This window comes from Dipodomys merriami, unplaced genomic scaffold (assembly GCF_024711535.1).
Source record: "Dipodomys merriami isolate MVZ:Mamm:240054 unplaced genomic scaffold, mDipMer1.0.p SCAF_3, whole genome shotgun sequence".
In the NCBI taxonomy this organism is placed as follows: Eukaryota; Metazoa; Chordata; class Mammalia; order Rodentia; family Heteromyidae; genus Dipodomys; species Dipodomys merriami.
This window is the reverse complement of record NW_027204492.1, coordinates 41581148-41601422: the sequence shown is the minus strand read 5'-3', so window position 1 is coordinate 41601422 and position 20275 is coordinate 41581148. Positions and strand designations below refer to the sequence as shown.

Sequence of the window (20275 nt, the reverse complement as noted above, 5' to 3'; positions counted from 1 at the left end):
AAGAATAATGAGGAAATGAGTGGATAGGGAAAGGAAGGGTAAGAATGTTGAAAGGGATGACATTGATCGAGACGCATTTTAATCATAAACTCCTTTGTTAAATGGTACCCCCTTTGTACAATGACTTAAAGATAATAAAAACAATTTTTCTACTGGATGCAGGTGGCTCATGCCTGTAATTCTAGCTACTCAGGAGGCTGAGATCTGAGGATTGATGTTTAAAGCCAGGCCAGGCAGGAAAGTCTGTGAGACTGTTATCTCCAAGTAACCACCAGAAAACTGGAAGTGGTGCTATGACTCAAAGTGGTAGAGTACTAGCCTTGCACAAAAGAGCTCAGGGAAAGTGCCCAGACCCTGAGTTCAAACCCCATGGCCAACAAAAATAATTATATTACCTAGAGATGTGGATCAAGTGGTAGAATGCCTGCAATAAGCAATCAACCAAGCCAGTGCAAGGCTCTTAGTTCAAAGCCTAGTATCAATAATAAAACAGAAACAAAAAACAAAACAGATGTTTTCTCACATTTACTGTAAGTTCTTTAAGTCACCAATAATTGTTGAATTTTATCAAATGTTTTTCTGTATCTATTAACACAGTCATATAATTTTCCTTTTTCCATTCATGTGTTAAATGATGTTTGCTTTTAAATCATAAGCCAATAAACCCATTCAGTTCTGATTTATTATAATTGTTGTATATTGCTGAATTCAACTTGCTAATATTTTGTTCAGGATTCTTGCATCTATGTCTGTATTAGCCTGAAATTTTCATAATGATGCCATCTAGAGGAATGAATTCATATTCTCCATCCACTAAAGAATTAAATGCCAAGAAAGTGTTTAAGGTAAACAGACTATAAATAAATAAAGTAGTGAGACTCTATTTAGGAGAGGAGCCTCAAAGAGGAGCTCAATGGAGTTCTCTCATAAAGTGTTATTTTTTTTCTTTTTTGTCAGCTATGGGGCTTGAACTTGGGGCCTGGGGGCTGTCCCTCAGCTCTTTTGCTCAAGGCTAGTGCTCTACCATTTAGAGCCACAGCACCACTTCTTATTTTCTGAGTGGTTAATTGGAGATAAGAATCTCATGGGTACTTTTCTGTCTGGGCTGGCTTTGAATCATAATCTTCAGATTTCAGCTTCCTGAGTAGCTAGGCTTACAGGTGTGAGCCACCAGCATATGACTTCATAGAGTGCTTTTTATAATATAGGTCTCTCATACCTCCTCCTCTGGGTTATGCACTGTCCAAGTTCTTTTCATTGGTTGAGCAGCCACACAGAGCATTATAGGAAGAAATGTTTGAGCATGAACTCACAGCATTATGGGAAGGAGAAGAATGGAGAAAGATCCTGAGGCACTATGGGAAGTGTCATGATAGACCACATGTTATCTGCTACATGTGATGTCTGCCACTTTTGTTCCAATCTACCTAATACTTCTCCTTTCTGTCAGATGGGAGCTAGTAAGCCAAGAAGGTGAGGAAGCCCAAGGACCAGGTAGAGGGGTAAATGGAAAAATGGTTTACTGACTCATGGTTTTTTTTATTGATGAGCCTGTTTACACCTGTAATTCTAGCAGTTGGAAGGCTGAGGCAGGAGGATTTCAAGTCTGACACCTGTCTGGTATACATACATAGAACTTGTCTCAAAAAAAGCAAATCAAAACAACATTTAAATTGCTTGGTATACCACGCTGACTTAGAAATAAAAAGCTTCCAAGTACAGAGGAGAAAAAATGTAAGTGTGAATATTCTACAGCTCTTAGTAGAAAAGTAGGGTTCCTGTAAGCCTCTGATCTCATTTCCTTAAAACGGTCAATACATAACCATGTGTATGTTAAAGATGTCTTGTTTAGCATATATTTCTTAAAATGAGAAATTATATGCAATATGCATAACAGAAGACCAGGCAAGAAGGGTTTGACATTTTCCTTATCATGAGTAACACAGGTTTTACTGAAAATCTTGATTTTCAGTCTGGTAACAATGCTGTCTACTCAGTGTTTTCCAATAAATCATCATCTCATAAAGCCACAAATTTAGCAGCTATATCACTCAATAAAGATATTATTTTAGCACTTTTCAGAGCATCCTCACATAGAGACTGGCAAATTTACTCTTCTTTTTTCTGGATATACCACAGTATTGACTCATTAACACTGAACTCATAGCCAACAACATTATAACTCATGCTGGAATGCATATAATTCTTCCAAAGAAAGCACATCATAGCCTTCTGGTATTTAGAGCACTAGAAAACACTTTAGGACTATAATTAGAGATCACTGAAACAGTAGAATCACCAACAAAAGGTACAAAATGTGGTATTAAATAGACCATGAAAAGGACATTTAGCTATAAATGTCTATAAAGAGCTATAACAACAAAGGCAGTGTGTCCCCTATCCAACCTCAGCACTGGGAACATTGAGTGCCTGGGAACTAATTTTTTGTCATTCTGCAGATCCATGAATGACCATGAAAGTACTTCAAGTACAGATGGTGAGGTAACACATAAGTTTTTTCAAGCACGCAAATTTGCAGATCTGAAATCTGTCAATAATGAAGATCAACTATATCTCTATCTCTCTATATAACAACACACACATACATACATGTGCATATGTGCGTTTTAAAATTTTATTTTTTGTTGTAAAGGTGATGTGCAGAGGGGTTACAGTTACATAAGTTAATAAATATATTTCTTGTCCAACATTGTTACCCACTCCTTCGTTTTTCTCCCACTATTCCTCCCTTTCCCCATGTGCTTTTTAAAATAATGAGCACTGTGCTAGGAAGGTGGCTCAGTGGTAGAGTGCTTGCCTTGCATGCCTGAGGCCCTGGGTTCGATTCCTCAGCACCACATAAGAAAAAAGAAAAAAGCTGGAAGTGGCGCTGTGGCTCAAGTGGTAGAGCGCTAGCCTTGAGCTGAAGAGCTGAGGGACAGTGCCCAGGCCCAGAGTACAGGCCCCACGACCGGACCCCCCAAAAAAATAAAAAATAAAATAAAGGGGAGGGGGGGAAGGGGGGGAAGGAGAAGGATTGGGATTGGGGGGGAGGGGGAAGGCTGGGAAGGGATGTGAAGGGTAAACAAAGGAGGAGGCTGCAATGCTTGGTAAGAAATGTACGCATTATCCTGCCCATGTAATTGTAACTCCTCTGTACAGTATGTTCACAAATAAAATTAAATTAAATTTAAAAAAAAAGAAAAGAAAATAATGAGCAGAAATTGCTAATTATTGAAGCTGGGCAATATGAAGGTGCCTAATAATAGTCTTTCTCATTTTTGTGTATTTCTAATTTTTCATAATAGAAAGCTTTAAAAACGATCTATTCTTGCTATTCCACTTTTCTGAGATGCAGCCTTTCCTTACCAGTATATGAAAGGGTAGCTGTCAAAAGTGAAGGCAAAGGGACTTTATGGTGCAAACAGCCATCCACTGCCAATCCAACCCAGTACTTAAACCCTGGTTAGGGGAACAGCAAGAGGTAGGGTTATAATATCAACAGCACTTTCCCTAGGAAAGAACTCAGTAATTGTCCCAGAAGCAGTAGAAATAAACCCTATCTTATTTTTCAATTTCAATATATATATATTTTCAATATATCTATCTATCTATCTATCTATCTATCTATCTATCTATCTATCTATCTATCTATCTATGTATTTTTTTTTTGGTTGGTTGCGGGGCTTGAACTCTGGGCTTGGGCGCTGTCCCTGTGCTCTTCAGCCCAAGGCAAGCACTCTACCACTTGAGCCACACCGCCACTTCCGGTTTTCTACTGGTTTATTGGAGATCAGAGTCTCACAGACTTTTCTGCCTGAGCAGGCTCTGAACCAAGTGATCTTCAGATTTCAGCTTCCTGAGTAGCTAGGAGTACAGGCATGAACCACTGGCTTAAGGCTGAAAGCTTGATATTTTTAAAGACCCAGAGGAGGAAAGATAATCTAGTTGCTGGTTGGTCAAGTCTGTAATCCTAGCTTCTCAGGAGTCTGAGATCTGAGGATCATGGTTCAAAGCCAGCTCGAGGAAGGAAAGTCCATGAGACTGTGATCTCTAATAAACCACTCAGAAAACTGGAAGTGGCACTGTGGTTCAAGTGGTAGAGTGCTAACCTTGACCTGAAGAGCTGAGGGACAGTGCCCAGGCCCAGAGTTCAAGCCCCAGACTGACAAAAGAGAAAACAAAACAAAAACAGAGGAGGAAAGACCCTCTATTGCAGAAGCTGCAGTGTCTTACTACCCTTGTTCCATAGATCAGTGTTTCTGTTTGAAGTTCATTATTTCCCTTCTCAGAAATCACATGCATTAGTTATCTCCTCCTTTTTCTGCATCTTTTTCTTTTTCCTAGAACTTCCCCATCAGTATATACACATTCCCAAGTCTCTACTATCTTCACAAAATTTCTCCCCTCAGTGCATGTGTGCCTCCAGCTGTCATCACATCCTTCCCTTTCCAAGATTATTTTAAGTATAACATACACTGGTAGTCTCACTGCTTCAACTCTGTATGCTAGTTATACATTCTTGTGGAATAAATCATCCCCCAAATTGGGACTGAAAGCAGTCATTTGATTATCTTATGATTGTGTGTGTAAGGAATCTAGGCAAGTCTGACCATACCATTTTTCTGATTCATGTGGTATTTACTAGGGCTACTCTATGGTATCCAGCTGACTGGTTAGGTTGATCTAGAGGGTCCAAAATGGCTTCATTTATAAGCCTGTCAACTTGGAAGGGATATCCGGATATCTGGGCCTAGCTGGGCTGCACCTTTCCATGTCTTGTTGAGACTCATCCACTTGGTCTCATTAGCAAGGTGGTCAGATTTCTTTTTAGCTCTGAGACTGGGACTCAAACCCAGTACCTGCCACTTTTGCTCATTGACTAGCATTCTACCAACTGAGCTATGCCTCCAACACCATGGTCAGATTCTTTATGTGATTGTTGAGGGCTACAAAAGACCATGGTAAAAGTTGCACAGCTTTTAAAAAAGAAATAATCCACCCTTGGAAGTCAAACAGCATCACTTTTTTTGCATTCATTTAAGGTCCACCAGATTCAAGAGTAGAAGAGTACACAGGGGCATGGTTATTGGATGGTTAATAGAAGCCATGTGTTACAGCCCACCACTTCCATGCACTCCTTAAACTGTAAACTGCAATCTGGTCACACTTCTTGGCACTCCATTGAAACTACAAACTGTGAGGTAAAGCTAGCACTGTCTTTTGTTAGATACAATGAATACTTTCAGTGTTTCCTGCACTGGATTTTTCAGAACTGGACCCAATTGATTACTAACTCTTCCTGACAGATGCATACCACCTTCACCTAGCTTTTCTTTTACCTGCCCGGCTGTGTCTCAGTCTACTAAAGTGACCCATTTCTTATACTCTCTTTTTACTTTTACTTTTACTACTGGAATTTGTTATCCATACTCTTCTTATACAGCAATTGCTATGCAATTGAATGATCCACACTTATGACTTGTATCACTTATCTATTAGGCATTTGTCAGTGTGCAACACCACCTAGAGTTGCTTCCAGTCCTCCAGATTCCTATGCACTCTGCCTAAATGATTACAGATACTTCAAATATAGCTATTTCATCTCCTTCCTTAAACATGACCTTTTTCTTGTGTTTTCTATACTGTACTTAATGTCCATCTAGATGTCTAAAGCAGAAATTTGAGAGCCTCCTTTAGCCCTACTCTCCCATGAATACAATGTGTCACTAACCCCTGATGGTTCAAACTGTTAAAGAGCTTGTCAATTTATACCCTACTTTCCATTCTCTATACTAAGTCTGACAGAACTGTGGAGAGGGAGGTTATCTGTCATTATGATATATAAACTATGTTGAAATTACGGTTTATGGAACTGGAAGTGTGGCTCAAGTGGTAGAATGTCAGACTTGAATGAAAAAAGGAAATTACAAATGAAATATTATATTGGAATTATCTGAAAATTCTGTGGTAGTGTTGGGTGTATACCAGAAATAATTACCAATGATATTAATAACTACTGAGCCAGGATGTTGGGTAAAACAAGTGGTAATATTCACCTCTCAAAGTTTATATAGCAATTAAAGTGATTATAGAAAATGTATAATTATAAGCTGGGTGCTGGTGGCTCACACCTGTAATCCTAGCTACTCAGGAGGCTGAGATCTTTGGATCACAGTTCAAAGCCAGCCCAGGCAGGAAAGTCTGTGAGACTCTTATTGCCAATTAACCACTAGAAAACAGGAAGTGGCACTGTGGCTTATGTTGTAGAGTGCAAGCCTTGAGCTGAAGAGCTCAGGGGCAGTGCTCAGGCCCAGAGTTCAAGCCCCATGACCGACAAGAAAGAAAGAAAGAAAGAAAGAAAGAAAGAAAGAAAGAAAGAAAGAAAGAAAGAAAGAAAGAAAGAAAGAAAGAAAGAAAGAAAGAAAGAAAGAGAGACAGAAAATCTGTGATTATAGTACTGGGTGTCCCAAAAATGTTGTGTTTCTTTCTTTACCCCTTACAGTCCACTCCATTGAGGCAGAGCATAAGAAACAACCAACAGTGAGAGTTAGAATCCCAGCATCTGAAGAACTGGGAACATTGTGAATTATCATTACCTCTTCTGTGTGTAATAGCAAAGCAGGTCCAGTACTGACTGTTCTCCAAACAGCCTTGAGCAGGAATGGGCATGCCTGAATACCAGTAGAACAAAGGAAAAAGAAATAAATACGAAAAGATACAACTTTCAGTCACAGGACAGAAAAATTGATTTAGACACTTGGCCTCTGCTGCTTGACTCCCTTTGCAATGTCGCCACCTAGTGTTCATTTGCATCACTTAGTTCGTAGTTGTATTCTGAAGTTGCTTAGAAACTTCTGAAAGGTATTCCCTTTGTTGTGCAGAAATAGCTTTTAATTTGATGCTATTTTAATTTGTCAACTTTTGTTCTATTTCCTGAGCTGTTGTAGTATACTCAGAAAGTTGTTGCTTATGCTTATACCTTCTAGAGTTTCTCCTATGTTTCTTTCCAGTAGTGTGTTTCAGGTCTTACATTTAGATCTTTCATCCATGTTGAATTACTTTTTTTTTAATTGTGGAAAATACCATACAGAGGGGTTACAATAACATGGGCAAGATAACGAGTACATTTCTAAATTACTTTTTATACAGGGTGAGATATAGGGATGTAGTTTCCATCTTATACATGCTGATATTCATATAAGGGGTTAGTATCTACACTAAAAAGCTAAAAAATTAAAATAATCCTATTACTAAAAAATGAATTGGACACTTCTCAAAAGAAAAGTACCAATGGCTAATAGATACATTTAGAAATATTTGAGATACTTAAAGAAAATAAAAAATACTCAAAACAAAGAAATATTTGGCATTCTCAGCTATAAAGGAAATGCAAATCAAAATGACATTGGGATTCCATATCATCCTAGACAGAATGGCCATCATTAAGTAAACAAATGCTGGTTAAGATATGGGGGGAAGCCGGGCGCTGGTGGCTCACGCCTGTAATTCTAGCTACTCAGGAGGCTGAGATCTGAGGATCACAGTTCAAAGCCAGCCCGGGCAGGAAAGTCCGTGAGACTCTAATCTCCAATTAACCACTAGAAAACCGGAAGTGGCGCTGTGGCTCAAGCGGTAGAGTGCTTCCCTTGAGCTGAAGAGTACAGGGACAGCGCCCAAGCCCAGAGTTCAAGGCCCACGACCGACCAAAAAAAAAGATATAGGGGGAAAAAAGAACTTGTTGTTGAGAATGTAAATAAGTATAGCCACTATGACTATGGAAATCAGTGTGGAGGCTCCTAAAAAAACTAATAGCTGGTGCCAGTGGCTCAGGCCTATAATCCTAACTGATCAGGATGCTGAGATCTAAGAATTGTGGTTGGAAGCTAGCCCAGTCAGGAAAGTCATTGAGACACTTACCTCCAATTATCTACCAAAAAGCTGGGAGTGGAGCCATGGCTCAAGCAATTGAGCAATAGCCTTTAGAAAACAACAACAATTGAGCATTAGCCTTTAGAAAACAACAACAACAAAACAACTCAGGGACAGTGCCCAGGACCTGACGTCAAGCCCCAGGACCAGAAAAAAAAAAAAAGAACTAAAATAGAACTATCTTATGATTCAGCTATACCACTCCTGGGTATATGTCCAAAAGAATGTATGGCAGCCTAAAATAGACACCTGCACACTCATGTATATTACAGCACTACTCACACTAGTCAAGTTACAAAATAAGCCTTGCTGACCATGAACAGATGAATGTGCTGCATAAAGACAATGTGCCGCATAAAACAAGGAGTTTTACTTATAAAGAGATCTAAACTAGGTCTGAGGGCATGGCTCAAGTGGTAGAGCACCTGTGTAGCAAACACAAAGCCCTCAGTTCAAATCTCAGTAATAGTCCCCCGAAAGAATAAAATGGTGTCATATGCAGGAAAATGGATGGTATTAAAGATTATCATGCTAAGCAATATAAACAAGACACAGACACATATCACATGATTTTTTTCTCACATGCAAAAGCTAGAATTTTTTTTTAAATGTGAAAGTAGGAGATTCTTGCAGGGGAGGAGAGAAGGAGTCATGAGAGGGTGATACAGGAGTGACTTTGTTGCATTAATGCAATACTATGACATTGTGAAAATGTCATAGTGAAACTCATTCTTTTATATAATTAATATACATTAACAAAACAATAAAATTGTCAGGGTACTGGTGTCTCACATCTATAATCCTAGCTATTCAGAAGGATAAGATCTAAGGATTGCAGTTCAAAGCCAGCCCAGGAAGGAAACGCCATTAGACTTGTTTTTTTTTTTTGTCTGTTGTGGGGCTTGAAATCTGGGCCTGGGCACTGTCCCTGAGCACTTCAGCTCAAGGCTAGTGCTCTAGCAGTTGAGCCACAGTGCCACTTCCAGTTTTCTAGTGGTTAACTGGAGATAAAATTCTCACAGACTTTCCTGCCCAGGCTAGCTTTGAACCGTGATCCTCACAACTCAGCCTCCTGAGTACCTAGAATTATAGGTATGAACTACCAGTGCCCAGCTTCTTAGAGTCTTATCTCCAAGTAACCACTGAAAAATCAGAAGTGGAGATGTGGTTCAAGTGGTAGAGCACCAGTCTTGAGCAAAAAATAGCTAATAGCTCCCAGGCCCTGAGTTCAAACCCCAGGACCAAGTACCAGCACATGTGTGCATGCATGCACCCACACCCACACCCCAAAATAGTAGTAGTAATAGTAGTAGTAGTAGTAATTTGAAAGTTCTAAAAGGAAATGATTGCAGCTGGGCACAGTGGCATGTACCTATAGTCCCAGCTATTCCGGAAGCTCAGGAAAGAGTATCACTTGAGGCCAGCACGAACAAAGTAAAAACTCCCCTCCCACATACACTGAGAGAGAAAGAGAATGTGGCGGGGGGGGGGGGCAGGGGAGATATTCTGTGATGACCTGATGACCACACACTGGTTTTCAGGCTTTGTGTACTTGGTATGTGAGTTAATAGTTGGACCTATAGATTACAAATGTGACTGCCTTTTAGCGAACACTTACTTTATGCAATGACTGTGCTTTGCCCTGTTGATTTATGATCTTGTTTAATCTTCTTACCACATCTGTGAAGTAGAAAAGGGTTCCCATCCCACTGATAAATATAATAGGACCAGAGAAGTACACTAATTTGTTCAGTGTCATAAAGCTAATAAACAGAAGATCTGGAATTAGAACTTAGGTTTTCTGATCTTAGTTTTTGAGTTCTTGATCACTGTTAAAACCCCGCCTCTCCTCCTCTTTTTTGCTCATGGCCCCATCTGGCTTTCTCTCAGGGATAGGCTTGGGATTTATTTAATAAAACATCTTCCTGTCATGTGCTGAATTTACTCACCACCAATTTTCTTCAAGTAATTATTCTTACTTATTCTTGTAAGACCAGGTCAAAACTCATGTCTCCTACAGGAAGCCTTCCCCAGTCTTGTCATTTCTCCTCTTTAACAATGGCCTCTCCTAAATTCTTTCCAAAGAAATGTAAGGCCAATTAACTTAATTAATAGTAACCAGAGGCATCTGTTCCTATCTCAGGGAAAGAAATTGGGTTCAAATGTTTATGCAGATGTTTAAGGACACAGGAATTGTCTGATAGGAGAAAAAACAACATGGACTCACTGTTGGCCCACAGTACTCACCTATTAATTTGACCATGGACACAGGCCAGCCTCAGGTCCAAGTCAGTCTTTCTGGTTCCAAGAGACAGAAGGAATTGGTTGTGTTGGTGGTGGAGGAGGAAGAGGAGGAAGAGGAAGAAGAGGAGAAGGAGGAGGAGGAGGAGGAGGAGGAGGAGGAGGAGGAGGAGGAGGAGGAGGAGGAGGAGGAGGAGGAGGAGGAGATGATCACTTTAAGTACTTTTTTCATTACTGTAAATCTGACTATTGCTAGGAAGCTTTTTATCAAACAGCCACACACAGCAAGACTGTTATTTTATCTAGAAATCTATTACAAATTAAATAGAATAGCAATTTCTGAATAGGGACTTTCAGAATGGTAGAATAATAACATCCCCTAACCCACTTATAATAAGCAGCAACAAGCCAGGTGTTGTGGAACATGCCTACAATCCCAGCATTTATGAAGCTGAAGCAGGAGGATAATGTGTTTAAGGTCAGCCTGAGCTGTGTAGTAAGATTCTGTTTCAAACAACCAAAACCCCCCAAAGGCCAAATCAAACAAACCAAAAACAATTTTAAAAACCCACCAGAGATGCTAAGGACTGGTACTGTAGTCAGTGGTTGAGTGCTTACACAGCACACGCAATGTACTTGGTTCCATCCGCAGTACTTGTAAAACAGAAATAAAAACCAGCAATGACACTATTGGCAAAAAGTGTTAAAATTCAACTTTTTCCATAGTGTAAAAATTAACCAAAAATTTCCACAGTCATAGGGGCATCTATTCCAGCAAATCATAGTCAGGGTACAGATCTTTGTGGCTTTTTAACTTGCCCTATTCTCACACTCATCTCTCCTGCTCCATCTTGAAAACCCAGGAAGCTGTAAGACCCAGCTGCTGGCGTCCAACTGCAAAAAGAGTTGGACTCTTACCCCAGATTAAAATTATCTCAAAATGGGACAACCAGATTAATGTATTAGGTAAAAATATCAAACTCCTAGAAGAAAACAGGGTGTACAGCTTCATAATCTTAGAAATTCCCATGAACATTTACAATGAATAAAACAAGAGACACTGTATATTTTGGCCCATGCCTATGGAGTCAGTTGATGGTTATACTTAATATTTATAATTGATATAATTGGTATGGCTCTTATTTGGTGGTACTGGGGTTTGAACTAAAGACCTGCACTTGTTAGACAGGCACCACATGTTTTATAAGAAGGTTTTAACGTCTTTTTCTTTTATTATTACTATATACATATTTTGGCTGGTACTGGGTCTTGAACTCAGGGCCATCACATTCTTGCTAGGCATTTTCTGCTCAAGTCTGGCACTCTACCACTTAAGCCACACTTCTACTTCTTGCTTTTGGCTGGTTGATTGGAGATAAGAGTGTCTTGGACTTTTTGCCCAGGCTGGCTTCAAACTACAATCCTCAGATCTCAGTCTCCTGAGTAGCTAAGATGACAGGCATGAGCCACCAGTACCTGGATGTTTTTCATTACTTTTCAAATAGAGTCTTGCCCATGACCCAGGTGAGCTTGGATCATAATCCTCGTATTTTTGCTACATAGATGGGATGACAAACATGACCCACCGTACTCAACATTTTGGGTTGAGATATAGAACAGTAAAGTTTTTGCCTGGGTTGGTTGGTTTTGAACCACAATCTTCCCAATTTCAGCCTCCCAAGTGGCTAGAATTCAGACATGAGCCACCACACCTGAGTAATTTATACCTTCCAACTCTCACTAAAACATGCCAACAATAGTATTAGAGATAGGTAGCAGTTAGCGATGAATGAAAGGGAACTGCAAAGGAAATTTTTTTTTTTTTTTTTTTTTTTTTGTCGGTCGTGGGGCTTGAACTCTGGGCCTGGGCGTTGTCCCTCAGCTCTTCAGCTCAAGGCAAGCGCTCTACCACTTGAGCTACAGCACCACTTCCGGTTTTCTGGTGGTTTATTGGAGATAAGAGTCTCACGGTCTGTCTTGCCCGGGCTGGCTTTGAACCGCGATCCTCAGATCTCAGCCTCCTGAGTAGCTAGGATTACAGGCGTGAGCCACCAGCGCCCGGCTTTGCAAAGAAAATTTAAAATGGAGGATGAGATCACAGGATCTCTGCAAGATTGGCAAGTGACCTCAGCCCTGTAGACTGGGCCTGGAGATAGGAAGTTCTTATAGACAATCTAAGTACTAAAAACTCTAATGCTGTTGTTCTTACTCTAGAGACAAACTACTTTCAGTCTATCAAAAGTGTATTTGTTGCTGGGCACTGGTGGCTCATGCCTGTAATCCTAGCTACTCAGAAGGCTGAAATCAGAGGATTGTGGTTCAAAGCGGACTGGGCAGGAAAGCCCGTGACAATCTTATCGCCAATTAGCCACCCAAAAACCGAAAGTGGCATTGTGGCTCAAGTGGCAGAGTGCTAGCCTTAAGCTGAATAGCTGAGGGACAGCGCCCAGGCCCAGAGTTCAGGCCCCACGACCAGACCCCCCCCCAAAAAAAAGAAATATAAAACATGGCCATGTATGTAGACCTTAAAGTGAAGCAAGGTGGGTGTAGTGGTGCATGCCTGTAATTACAATACTCAAGAGTTTGAGGCAGAAAGATACTGAGTAGAAGCCATGTATGCCTATGTACCCTGGGCTATCTGTGGAAACCTTATCTCAAAAAGCCCCCTCTAAAGAAAGTGAACAGAATTTTATCAGATCAAAAGAGTGAAACTTCCATGGCTGTAACTGGAAATAATATTGTATTTTTCTCCAGTCCAATGAAAAGAGATGAACAAATACTTCCTTATTCTCTCATAACTAAACAGTTACTAAGGAAAATTGAAGAGTTAAAATTCTTCACAATTTCATCATTAATGCCTTGTAAGGGTCTTATGAACAATTCAAATGAATAATTTGTTTCATATGTGGAGGAAAACATTCATGTCCTTGCAGTAAAATAGAAGTAATTTTTATAAATATGTCAGGATAATTGGCTAGGCATGAGACAGCTTAGTGGAACTACCTCTTCCTGGTGCAGTGAAGCTGGAGCTAAACGTATTCCAGCGCTATTAGATACTGTTAAAGCACTGTTAACGTTAATGATAGGCCTTTGTTAAAAAGCACATTTTAAGGCTTACTCTTCCCGTAAATAAGCAAAGATGTTGGAGGTACAAGGAAATTTGACTCCCTGACAGTTGTTAGACCCTTCCCAGCATAGACTAGCTATACTGAGTGGAGAACTGACAGCCAAGCGGTCCTCTTTGGCAGATGTGTGAATTGCCCTTATGTAAGCCCAGCTGCTCTCAATATTCCACAGACATCTTGAGGAAGTTACATAGTAAAACCACAGCTGCTTACTGTCAAACAATACCTCTGGCTCTAAGAGGAACTATTTCATTTGCAACTGTCTGAAACAGCTTGCTGTGGACTCTTTGCCACCATAAACCTTAGTGAACTCCATCTAGCAGGCATTTTCATCCAGACTAGAGACAGACAACTTTACCTGGTGGTCCAGTGGAAGGTCTATAATTGATGCAAACACAGACCTTCATTTGCATAAAGGACTACATTGTGCCCCAGCCCTTCTTTTTTACAAAGGACTATATTGTGATTGGTGCAAATATAATCCTTCATTTGCATAAAAGACTATTGAGAATGGTGTAAACATACTGTAGTGCTGTACGTTCTTTATATTCATAAGGGATTATCTTGTGATTGTTGCAAATATAGTACTTCAATTTCATAAAAGTTGTACTGGGATTGACATTTCAAGTACACTTGCCACCCTGGGTTCCTCTGGGTACCACACACCTAAGTATTTCATAATCAATCACTCCTGGGTGTTGATTCTTCTGAGCCTTCTCCACGGGGTTGGGCATTAGGGGGTTTCCTCATGGGACCAAGCACCTTGACCTTAAGTGCAGACCCAACCACTCTACTACCCCCACCCCTTGCTCAAGAAAGCGATTGAGCACGAGAGCCCTGAACTGAAGAGAGAGCAAGGGAGCTGGAGAATGAAGAAGGGACCTGGAAGCAAAGCTGGATTGCCTGAGCTAAAGAGGGAGCCAGGTAGCAGAGGGAGCCAGGGAGCAAAGAAGGAGTTGCATAGTGTGGAAAGAAAGAGAGAGCCAGGGAGCTAAGAGGGAACCTAAACAGTAGCTCAAAAGCAAAGAGCACAGGAGCGGAAGAGGGAGCCCGGAAGCCAAAGAGGGAACCTGGGAGCCTAACAGGGAGGCTGGGAGCTGAAGAGGGAGCGCTGGGGAGCGAAGAGGTGGCAGGGGAACAAAGTGGGAGCCCGGGAGCCAAAGGGGGAACCCGGCAATGGAAGAGGGCACCCCAGAGAATAAGAAGGAGGCGACCGGAAACCCTGGAGCCCCAGAGGGAGCACGGGAGCACAGAGGGAATACCAGGAAGTAAAGAGGGAGGGCTGGAAAACAGAGGGGGCTCAGGAGCGAAAAGGGAGCAAATGTTTGGACCTAGAGCCAGACTTTATAGCCAAGAGCTTACATGAACAGGATGGCCAGTGCCTACGAAGTTTCAGAAATAAGATTAAATTTTATTTTTATTATAAAGGTGATGTCCAGAGGGGTTACAGTTACATAGGTAAGGTCATGAGTACACGTCTTTCTTCTTTTTCTTTTTGGTTGGTCTTGGGGCTTGAACTCAGGGCCTGTGCTCTTTTGCTCAAGGCTAGTGCTCTGCCACTTTGAGTCACAGGGCCACTTCCAGTTTTCTGGTGGTTAATTGGAGATTAGTCTCATGGACTTTCCTGCCTGGGCTGGCTTTGAACCTAGACCCTCAGATTTCAGCTTCCTCAGTAGTTAGGATTACAGGTATGTGTTACTCGCACTAGGGGAGTACATTTCTTTTTAAACAGTGTTATCCCCTCCCTTGTTTCACCCGTTCTCCCCCCACTTCCCACCCCCCCCCCAGTTGTAAAATTCAATTCCAACATAGTGTCTGGTAAATAAGGTATCCCAAACCACTCATCAGGACCCCCTCCCCACATCCCCACCTTTTCAAAACTAATTAAATCTCACATATGCTTGAGAATGCTCTCCCTTTTGTTACGGACAAATTCCTCACCTCTACGTAATCCACATTATTCCTAAAGGACTAGTGAAAATTAAGGTTTAATATTGAATATTGTAGTTATGTATGGCGATAAGGAAGAAACACTAGGGGCAAACACATCAGAGTGTCTTCCAACTCACTTGAAAGAAGAGTAAAACAGCCTGCTTATAGTCAGAAAAGGGGGGGTAGAATACACCAACCATAGGAAATGGTTATACAAATAAAGAAGTATAGTTGAATCAATCACAACAGATTTATTCAAATGAAGGGCTGTGTTCACATCATTCCTAGTGTATTCTATGTACAAGTACAAAGTTCTGTTTGCACCACAGTACAGTCCTTTATTCAGATAAAGTGAAGTACTTATCCCAATAAAACTGCAGTCTGCCCAGTGGTAGTGACTCAAGACTGAGTGAATCAGGAGGCTGAGATCTGAGGATCATAGTTCAAAGTCAGTAAGGCAGAAAAATCCCTGAGACTATTCTCTCCAATTATCCACCTGAAAAAATGGAAGTGTACTGTGGCTCAAGTGGTAAAGCGATAACCTTGAGCAAAATAGCTCAGGGACAGTGCTCAGACCCTGAGATAAAGCTTCAGAACAACAAAAAAATCCCTGCAGTTCTTTTAAAATAATGGATTGCTTCAAACACAGATAAAGACTTATATGAAGATGAAACACTATGTTTACACCAATTATAATGATTTATGAAGTATACCAAGTATAATGATTTATGAAGATTAATACAGTATAGATGAAGCAATGTGTTTCTGCCAATCACAATAAAGTCCTTTTATACAGATGAAAGGCTGAGTCTGGAAAAGTGGCTTAATGGTAGAGTGCTTGCCTTTCATGCATAAGGTCCTGGGTTCGATTCCTCAGCAACACATAAGCAGAAAAAGCCAGAAGTGGTGCTATGGCTCAAGTGGTAGAGCACTAGCCTTGAGCACTAGCCTTGAGCTGAAGAGCTGAGGGACAGTGCCCAGGTCCAGAGTTCAGGCCCCAGATTGACAAAAAAAAAAAAATAGAGTCTCCAGATGAAAGGCTGAATCTGATCAATCACAGTATAATCAATTACAGAGATGAAAGACTACTAAGAACAATATAATACAGTAGTTCTATGCAAATGAAGTACTATGTTTCTGCCAGTCACAGAAAAGTCTTTTATGCAGATGAAGGGCTGAGTCTGACCTATCACAGTGCAGTCCTTTTCAGAGATGAGAGGGGGTTTTTACCAACACGAATACTATATAGTAAGTCTATGTAAATGAAGGACTATGCTTCTATCAATCACAGTAAAGTATTATGCAAAAGAAGGGATGACTCTGACCTATCACAGTTCAATCCTATATAGACAAGAAAGACTGTGAAGGGATGATTTGGACCTATCACAGTACAGTCCTTTAAGGATATGAAAGACAGTATTTTTTTTGTTTTTGTTTTTTGTTTGCCAGTCCTGGGGCTTGAACTCAGAGCCTGGGCACTGTTCCTATGCTTCTTTTGCTAACGGCTAACACTCTACCACTTGACCCACAACACCAGTTACAGCTTTTCAGTGTATGTGGTACTGAGGAATCAAACCCAGGGTAAGCACTCTATCACCAAACCACATTCCCAGCCTTAGGAGATGAAAGACGGTTTAAAACTGGACGCTGGTGACACATGCTTGTAATCCTCACTATGCTGGAGGCTGAGATTTGACAAACGTGGCTCAAAGTCAGCCTGGGCAGGAAAGTCCATGAGACTCTTATCTCTAGTAAACTATTCAGAGAAAGTGGGAAGTGGCACTGTGGCTGTGGCTCCAGTGGTAGAGTACTAGCCTTGAGCAAAAAGCAGCACAGGGAAAGTGCCCAGGCTAGAGATGAAGCCCCAGGACTAGCCCCCCCCCCCAAAAAAAGTAAGAATGGTGGTTTCTACAAACATAGATAAAATACAATAGCTCTATAAAAATGAAGGACTGTTTTTCTGCCAAGCACTGTAAAGTCCTTTATGCAGCTGAAGGGCTGAATCTGATCAATCACAGTGCAGTCCTTTACAGAAATGAAAGACTGCCAATTTGAATATAATACAATAGGTGCATGCAAATGAAGGGCTTTGCTTCTACCAATCACAGTAATATCCTTTACGTAGATGAATGGATGAATCTGACCTATCACAGTATTGTCCTTTACAGAGAAGAAAAACTGTAGTAATATGAATAGACTAGTGTAGGTCTATGCAAATGAAGGACTGTGTTTCTACCAATCATAGTAAAGTCTTATATGCAGATGAAGAGCTGAAACTGACCTATCATAGTGTAGTCCCTTAGAAGAAATTCTCACAATATAAACCCAATAGAGTAGGTGTATGCAAATGAGGGGTGTGATTCTACCAATCACAGAAAGGTAATTTTTTCTTCTGTTCCATCTGGAGCTTGATATCTGGGCCTGAGCACTGTCCCTGAGCTCTTCAGTTAAAGTCTAGCACTCTGTCACTTGAGCCACAGCATCACTTCCGGTTTAATGGTATTTCATTGGACAGGAGAGTCTCACGGACGTTCCTGCCCAGCTTGACTTTGAATCACAATCCTCAGATCTCAGCCTCCTGAGTAGCTAGGATTACAGTCATGAGCCACTGGCACTTCGTAAAGTTCTTTATGCAGATGAAGGCATGAGCCTAACCTATTACAGTGCAGTCGTTTCTACAATCATACATAGAGTACCACCATGAACATGAAGGACTGTGTTTCTGCCAATCACAGTACCTTTCCAATACAGTATCACCTGAGCAAAGCATCCCAAACCACTCAGTAGGACCTCCCACCACACCACATCCCCACCTTTTCAAAACTAATTATGCAGAACAAGGTTTGAAGCCACCTTGCTTGCAGTTTGAAGCCCAGTGGGACAGGAAAATCTGCTAGACTCTTACATGCAATAACCTACTCAGAGAAAGCTGGAATTAGCAGTATGGCCCCAGTGGTACAGTGCTAGCCTAAAGCAAAAAGAAGCTCAAGGGCAGTACCTACCTAGGCAAGAGTTCAAGCCCCAGCACTAGGCAACAACAACAAAAAAAAAAAAAAAAGGAAAAAAGGCAGTTTCTACCAACATAACAGTAGCTCTATGAAAATGAAGGACTGTTTTTCTACCAATCACAGAAAAGTCTTATGGGCAGATGAGGGGTTGAATCTGCCCTATCACAATGCAGTCCTTAACTGACAAGAAAGACTTTCAAGAGGAATACAATATATTAACCCTATGCACAAGGAGGACTATTTCTGCCAATCACAGTATAGCTCTTTATGCAGATGAAGTAATAAGCCTGACCTATCACTGTGCAGTCATTTACGGAGATGAAAGTTTGACGCTGAGTGCTAGTGGCTGGTGCCGATAATCCCAGCTACTCAGGAGGCTGAGATCTGAGGAACAACAATTCAAATCTAGCCCGGGCAGGAAAGTCCCTAAAACTCTTATCTCCAATAAACTACTCCAAAAAAAAAAAAAACAGAAGTGGTGCTGTGGATCAAGTGGTAGAGTGCTCACCTTGAACAAAAGAAACTCACGGACAACACCCAGGCACAGAGTTCAAGCACCAGGACTGGCAAAACAAACAAACAAACAAACAAAAAATCCCGCCAACAACAACAACAAGAAACAACTGTTTGCACCAAGTACATTACACAGTACCCTATGCAAAAGGAATGTTCGTACCAGTCACAGTACATTACTTTATGCAAAGGAAGGAATGTTTAAGCTAAGCATAGTTCAGGCATTTAGGCAGATAAAGGATAAGTGCAGTCCTTTGTGAAGATGAACTGTGTTTGAATCCAACATAGTACAGTCCTTTTTGCAAATGGACTATTTGCACAAAACACAAATTGAAACCTTTATGCAAATGAAGGACATGGGAAGGAATATGTGTGCACCAGAGTTGGATCCTGCATGAAGGGGAAGGGCTCTATGCACAATCCTTTATGCAAATAGACTGTATGTACCAGTCACAGTACAATGTTCATACTAAACACAATATAATCCTTGATGAAAAGCTGAATCTGATGAATCAGGGTAGTCCTCTATGAAGATGAAGGACTATGTTTGCACCCAACAGTCCGTTTGTTTTTGTTTTTGTTTTGTTTTGCAAATGAAGGACTGTGTTTGCACTCAAAACAGTATAGGCCAGATGCCAGTGGCTCATAATTCTAGCTACTAAGGAGACAGATCTGAGGATTATGATTGGAAGCCAGCATGTACAGAAAAGCCCCTGAGATGTGTATTTTTTTTGCCAGTCCTGGGGCTTGAACTCAGGAACTCAGGGCCTGGCACTGTCCCAGACCTTCTTTGGAAAGAAGCCAGCACTCTACCACTTGAGCCACAGCACCACTTCTGGCTTTGTCTGAGTAGATGATTAGAGATGTGTCACATTGCTGGGCACCAGAGACCCATACCTGTAATCCTAGCTACTCAGGAGATCTGAGGATTTTATTTCAAAGTCAGACCAGGCGGAAAAGTCTGTGAGACTCCTTTTTTTTTCTTTTTTTGGTCCATCATGGTGCTTGAAATCTGGGCCTAGGCGCTGTCCCTGAGCTCTTCTGCTCAAAGCAAGCACTCTACCACAGCCACAGAGACACTTTTGGTTTTCTGGTGGTTCATTGGAGATAAGAGTCTCAAGGACTTTGTTGCTCAGGCTGTCTTTGATCTGCAATCCTCAGATCTCAGCCTCCTGAGTAGCTTGGATTACAGGTGTGAGGCACAGGTGCCATGCTTATGAGACTCCTATCTCCAATTAACCAGGAAAAAAACAGAAGTTGCACTGTAGCTCAAAGTGGTAGAGTGCTAGCCTTGAGGGAAAAATTAAGAGACAGCCCCTGGGCCCTGACTTCAACTACATGACCAACACACACACACACACACACACACACACACACACACACACACACACACACACACACACACACACACACACACACACACACACACACACACACACACACACACACACACACAGAATGTATTTGAATCACAATATAATCCTTAAGGAAGGACTGTGTACTAGTAACAGTACAATCCTCACA

At 41.1% G+C, this 20275-nt stretch overlaps 1 pseudogene; it reads left to right on the top strand.

Moving 5' to 3' along the window:
* The first annotated feature begins 10193 nt into the window (after positions 1-10193).
* LOC138839778 (lysosomal-associated transmembrane protein 4B-like) overlaps positions 10194-20275 on the top strand; it is a 28552-nt pseudogene continuing 18470 nt past the window's right edge.